Here is a 7,939-nt window from a genome sequence, read left to right on the forward strand (position 1 = left end):
GGATATTGTCGTTGGTCTTTGCATTTGTTACTTTATTTGCAAAGATATGTCTAGCCATGACATGTACCCCTATGTGTTGTCATTTTCCTTAACTTACGTGACATTTTTTTAGCAATGATATTATGAACGGGCGTTGAAATATTGTGTGTATGTGGAGTACGTGCCTTTATTGAAGTAGAATTAAAATGACTGTCATTATGTCTTCCGTGCATATTTTAATGTGCATAGATTCTTGTAAGTTGCCTTTTGGTGAAGTTATATGTGGTATACCTTATTGGCGGTATAAATGTTCATTATGCAACACTTAGCCACTTGGCCTTTGACATGATATTGTATTGTTGCTCTGGATTCGGTAGTGTGTTTCTGCCCGTGCAGAAATTAATATTAAATTGTATATGTACTTGATATGATTTGATGGGCCTTTGAGTGAGCATGTGCAGTGTTGGTTACGTCATAACGTGTTGTTGTTCGATATCTTGTTATTGATTAATTCTGTTTATCCGAAGACTGAAGGCGTTCACCAGAAACGGTAATTGGTATGATTTGATAGGCTTTTGAGTGAGTCATAACGTGTTGTTGTTTGATATCTTATCAGTGATTAATTTCATTTATACCCAAATATGGATATATTTTTTAATGAGTGTCTGTCTGGGAATTTTAATGACTTCCTGTTGTTTTCACGATTATAGGATGAATTATTCGTTTTGAAATACCGATTGCTTAATAATAGTTTTACCGCGTAGTATTTTAATTGCGTTTATTTTTCACACCAGAACATGTCTTCACCTAGCCTTTTCACCCCATACGTTTATTATAATATAAATTATAAATTATAAATTATAAAGCATATTATTTATATATTACAAAATATTAGTTGCTCGTCAAATACACCAACTTGATGTATTTTTTTAATTTTAGTAAATCTGATCTCGAAGTACACACATTTTAATATATTTCATGTATATTTGTACTCATGGAAAATAGTTAAAATCACTTATCACAAAAATAATAGAGAATAATATTTTTGAGATGATAATAAATATTATATCGATTTGTCTGAAAAATTACAAAAAAAAAAAACAATTTTATGTTTGATTCATGGTACGTGCGAATCTGTGGGACAAAAAGAATATTGCGCTGACATCATCTTGAAAGTAAAAGGGATATCATATTTTAAAAACTAAGTTAAATATTATTTATTTTATTTATCTTTAATAATAAATAATGGGTATTGGTTCTATTTTTGGTTAAACTAAAATCATTATGAAATAATATGTCAACCTATATCTACTGTGTAAACTCAATTAACATTAAGTCAATTGCATCGTTTGTTGTTATCAATTCAGAGATGAGAAAAAGTATAGTTTCAAGTTCTTTCAGATGATACCTATAGCTCTTTTTATACATTTAATTAAAACGTTCGTGATAAATAAAATTAAAATTGTTTATAGAATGTTTTACTTTAGCTCATTTTCTTTCAGTATCTTCGTTGAACACTTTTATCCGCTTAGTGGTATTTTCCTTTTGATATTGTAACTTTAGAATTCTTATCAACAGTTTCACTGCAAAATTTTTATTCTCAGTTAGGTGCACAGTTTCTCAATTATTATATTAATGTTATATTTTAAAATAAACAAATACATTTTGGTGTACAATTATCTGTCTTGCGACTTTTTTTTCTAGTTAATAATTTAATTGAGATTGTATCTTTGTCAAACATAACATTTTTCAAATTTCTCAATGATTTTTTGAGAATACTTAAAATATCTGGGAAAAACTACTAATATTCAAAGTGCATGTTTTTAAAGTACATTTTAAGACAGTTTCAGTAGCAAAAGACTTAAAGATTTATTTTTTGGAACATGATGATTTATTATTGTATTTGAATTTAAAGACACACAGCCTAAGTATCCCAAGTAGCCCTCCCAAATCTTGTTACCGATTTATTTTTTATTTATGTTTTATTTAATACGTACATTTATTTAAAAATCGTAATTTCTTATATTTTTTAGAATTTTAAGCAAAAATAATATTATGCTATAATTAAATATTTGAATATATCTGAATATATTAAAATATGTACCTTGAATAAGGATTTCATTAAAATATTAAAAATAGTTCTACTTTTTCATTGTAAATAATACAAATATTTTTTCTTATTATTATTTAATAAAAGTGTGTATAACCAACTATAAAACATATTTTACGATTTTTGAAAAAAAAATTTTAATATTAATATTATACTGCATTTCAAAGTGTAGAATATGAACGGATATTAGATTTTAATACCTATTGAATGTTAAAGAATAATTATTGAATAAATAAGCAAAAAATACAATATAATAAATTAAATTACTCTGCGAGGTATATTATTAATATAAGAAAAAAAATAAAATCTGTACTACTTTTGGTTGTTTTAGAAGGTATATATATAATTAATATAATATAATATATAAATCTTATTAAATTTAACACGTAACAACTAACAATTCAATTCAAACGATGTAATAACATGATTAAGTTATGATCTTTTCATTTATTTATAAGATATTTTACTTAGAATAATCTTTTTAAAAATGGGTTTAATGTCGTTTTAACTAAAATACCATATTCATGTATTATAAATAAACTATGTGAGTTATTTTACTTTTATCCTAATAATAAATATTTATTGATTTGTACCATTTACTGTTTAATTAAACTAGATAAGTACCAAATCTTAGGTATTTACTAATTATTTCATTACATTGTTGTAAGACCTTACTATAAATCTCATTGAAAGTTTTATTTCCTGGCACATAAAGGTATAAATGGTCAGGTTTTCCCACCCTAGATTACACTTCGGTACATAGTATTTTGTTATAATCTTTATTAAAATACAATTTTTATATTGCTTTGGAACATAATCCAACATTATTTAGAATCTTTTTAACTTGTAAATGGATACACGATTTAACACTATACATCATATTATGTAAATATTTGTTATGAATGAAATATAACATTTGATTATTTTTGGATATAAGTTTCTCAATATTTGGGAAATAAGTATATACCTGCGTACTTGCCAACCTACGTATGACATTAAGAATAATAGATTTATGTGTATCTGTGCTACGGGGATATAGAATAAACTTTGTCGGAACTCTATAGGGGGAAATTAAATATAAATAATAAATAATCATTTTTTTTTTTATCAAACGAAGTCCGCGGCAGCTGTGGCCGTTAGACTAACATTATTTTACATTATTACATACTAGGTAGGTACTGTACAATGTACATAGTTGGTTAATTAATTTTAATTCTTTTTTTTATACATTATACTCTTAATAAATATATGTTAAAAATAGTTAAATTTTTAAATGTTGCTGATTAGTTTTGAATTATAAATAAACTCTAAGGTACTTTTGACGTTGCGTGAGTCAAGGTTTAGTGACTCAGAGAGCTGGTCTGGCAGGTCGGCATCTCGTCTATCCCTGTCGTAGCTCCGGAGTTCTAAGAGGATGTGTTTGACGGTTAGAGACGTACCACAACTGAGGCACACTGGTCTTCTCTCTTCATGAGGTGTTGGTGTATGATGTGGATGTGTTCTATCCCGAGACCAGTGATAGTGGTCCCTTGTGGTGTTTCAGGAAAAGATCCACTTGAAGGTAGTTCTTTTTATTTCATGTTGTTCAGATGATAATTTGACCAATTTGGTTTTCAAATAGTCGTGTATGTCTCTGGGCATGATTCTTTTGACTTATTGGTATGAGAAGTCCATGGTCGTGAGGGGGTTTCGGGACGAATGGTCAAGTTTGGTAGTCTTGTTACCGAGCTCGTTACCAATAATTATTATAATCAGCTAATAAAGAAAGTCGATAAGATAATATTTTGGAATACAATAATTAATATTATAGATGTTTTTTTCTTTCTTCTTTTAACTTAGCCCAGTCCATAAAATACATATATAGTTACTTTATTAGCTATCAATTAGTATAAAATATATTGCTTTTGATATTATGTTTCTATGTTTTTTATGAGTAGTTATTTGCAAGTATAAAACTGAGGCAAGGGATCTTTTGTATACAACTTTGTTGAGAAGTACATACACTCTATTCTCCTGTTCATTTATTGACCATTTATTTCTCACTAAGACAACTTTAGACAATTTCTGTTGTATATTACCTATTTACAGCAGGTAAAGTGACTCTTAATATGTCAATGTGTCATTTACATTCTGTACAGTCTGGTAAAACTTTATTAAGAGATTTAAATTTTATATTGTATATATTTAACGACATACATTTTTGCACTTTGCACTCTGACACTCAGTTCAAATATCTTTCTATTAGACGATATTTTAGAGTTGATAATACTTTATATTATTAAGTTTCCATTACATAAAAACCAAATTAAAATCTATTTTAACCTAATAATACCAATTACGTCACATAAACAACTTTCACATAAATCGTAGATTCTAGTTATTTCATTACCTACCTAGACACCTTTATACTGAGTGAACAAAAGAGCTCTAGCTAAGTTAAATTTATAGAATATATACTATTACACTTTGTTGGGACATTTTACTCCTTCATTTAAATTTATGTTAAGAGAATTTTTTTTTCCTATCGAACATTGTCTTGTAATATATAAATAATGTACTCTATACTTAAATAAACTTATAGAATGAATACCTATGCTAGGTGGAGACGTATTTTGGTGTGAGAATCAAACGCAACTAAAATATATTATGCAGTATAAAATAATATTTAGAAACCGACATTCCTTGAGAATTAAATAATCATTTAATTACAAACACCACACACCGATAGCAAGCCACTAACATTCCTAGAAGATGTACGCGCTCCAAAATCATATCCATGTATGGGCATAAAGAAATAGTACGATAAGAAAATATTACGCAAAACCAATGTTTTATAAGGCAATCAGTACACATTCCTGACACGAATAGCCTACATGGACCAAATATTTTATACTGAATAATGCATAAACGGTCAAAATTAATAACACATATTATGTCAAACATCTTACCCATAATCAAGCTACATAAGGCAATATTTTACACAATTAACAATTATAGTGTACCACCAAAATGCATTTAAAACACAACTTACATGTGATCAAAAATACTGCAGTTGAGGTTGATAGTTTTCACGTGTGCACTGTACTGGTTAGGTTATAGTTTTTGATGAAGTACTGATTGAATATTTGTTAAATTCTTAAACTAGCATAATTTAAAAACCATTACTTATTAGAATAAAATAAATACATTGTAATTTCATTACTATTGTACCTATGTGTAATATTAATTTCAAAGTTTAAACAAATATTATTATTTTAAATGATACATGTAATTTCAACAAAATCTACTCTCTAGAAAGTAAAGTATTTGAAACTTTTAAGTGATTCTGTTTGTTCTTTAATACATTTTTTATAAAATTATAATTATTAATTGGTACTTACCTGCTTATGAATTGTGTCTTATAAAACTTTATTTGTGACAACGCAAACATCGAAAATGAAACATTAATAATAAATACATTAGATACGTCGCGGTCGTGTACATACATACAACTATACACTAGAATTATATGAGGATTAATACTAATCGGATGTATTTCAATTATTAAACACCCGGTGTGTACAAATCAACATAACGTAGCTTATAATATACTATATGTATTTAGGTTCAACGACATGCATAGGTTATACACGGAATTATGAAATTGTTATAATAATATATTCATATATGAACCCCGCTTGTTTTGTACAAGGGTACCACATGAATTATTGTATTCAAATTGTTTCATTAAGTGCATAATTTTTATTGACAACAAATAGTCTTAATAATATGTAAATTATCATAAGATATACTCATTTTCATTAAATAAAATTCGTTTTACGACAGGGCAATCCGTTTGTAAGGTTATATGTTCTCAGTCAGTATTAAGAGGCAGGGTATGTCATCTCCCAGTATTCAAGACTTAATATTTTCAAAGGTCTTATGAAACTTGCCGTAACATGTTGGTGAGTGGTGTCGATAGTGGTTGTTGTCAAAACATCTGGATGGTTGTTGCACTGTTGGCGACAGAATGCAGTTTGTTCTGGAAATGTTTGGGGTAAACAATGTCATATCATTATGAGGACGAGTACCTGCCTATGTAGTAATATAGTTATCCAATTTGTTGTTTCACTCGCGTCGCAGCTTTTTTAGTTATGAAACTTTTTCTGACCTGCGATTTCACTTGCCAGCCTTATTTATCATTTCGGTATTTCCTACATGGAGTTATTGATGTGCCTTTGACAGGTGGTTTATATAGCATACTCTATCAACCGTTTTGTACTTTGATTACGTCTGGTTACCTATTGCACATTCTGTAGTGTCTCCAATGCCCAGTGGTTGAGTTAATAATGAGTGGAGGCATTTTTTAGTTCCTAGTTAAGACTTTTGACTGGGTTCACCCTTGGTTGATATACCTAGCTTACCGGGGTTTCCCAACCATCACCCCCCCCCAAAAAAAAAAAAAGATCGATCGCTGAAAATTGTGATTATAAAAGAGACACTGGATACTTAACAATTTTGTGGAATTAGATTACAAATCTAACATAATGTAAGTAAAAGACATAGGTGCAGTTATGAAAAAAAATCGATCGAAAATAAAACTTTTTCGGATAGTTCAAATTTTCAATAGTACTTTATTAAAAGGTATAGTGACTACTTAAGGATTAAACCAGAAGAATCGGTATATTATGTTTACAAATAGAAAAACGATTAGGTACATACAAATTTGCAGTGTTGGGTAGTAACGTAAAAAACGTAAATTACAAATTACTGTAACGCAATTACTTTTACAGTAACACAGCAGTAGTCGCATTACATTTTACTTAAAGTAACGCAATTGTAATGGAATTACTTTTTAAAAGTAAAACGCACTAAAGGGTTATTTTCCACATTATTTATTAAAATAATAGTTTTAAAAGTATTACCAAAACAAGCCAATAAGATATCGAGAATCAATTTTATTTATTTTTGATTCCGTCGATTCCGATAATAGTTAACAATAATATAATTAAACATTCAAAGAATTAATGTTATTACTATATTAGCAGAAAGAAAAGAGTTTGGCTTAAAAATAAAATTGAATTAAAATAAATTATGATTTACTACTATACTTCTTGTCTACCTATATGGCTGTATACCTATGTACACATTTAAACTGATATACCTACCTACATCGATGTTAATACCTTACTAGACTGCGGTCACCATTTACAATTAATATTATACTATAGTATAATATAATGTATACTACCTAATCAAAATGTAAATTATAATAATACTAATAATATAACATACTATATGAATACGAATAACACAGGTATTAAAATTCCGTATTACTAGTATTATAGACATATGTAGTTTGAGTTTAAACCATATAGCCATAGGTATATGTATATTAGATGATTGTACATTTGTATAATACTCTTTTGTAATTCGTACATAATAGGTCTATTATCACTAGGTCTATGATTGTAAAATACATCATAATATGAATTTAATATGGTTAAAAAATGATAACTGCTATCAGAGATTTAAAAAAAAGTAACGTTATTTGTAACGCACTACTTTATTTATGAAAAAGTAACGTAACGTGATAAAAATAATTTTAGGTAATGCAAATTTAATTTGAATAAAAATATTTGAAGTAACGAGCAACGTAATTCCATTACTTTTTAAAAGTAATTTACCCAACACTGCTGAAATTTGCATCTTATCATTTTTTTAGTTATACAAAATGTATGTGTTTTAACTATAACTATCAAACCAAGGCTAGTAATTCCAAGATGTTTATAGTACATTAGTCATCTTGGTTACACAATATGTAGGTTAATATTGGTCTTGGTCTTGCAGAATGAATTTTGATGATCTTTC

This window comes from Myzus persicae, unplaced genomic scaffold (assembly GCF_001856785.1).
Source record: "Myzus persicae strain clone G006 unplaced genomic scaffold, MPER_G0061.0, whole genome shotgun sequence".
NCBI lineage: Eukaryota > Metazoa > Arthropoda > Insecta > Hemiptera > Aphididae > Myzus > Myzus persicae.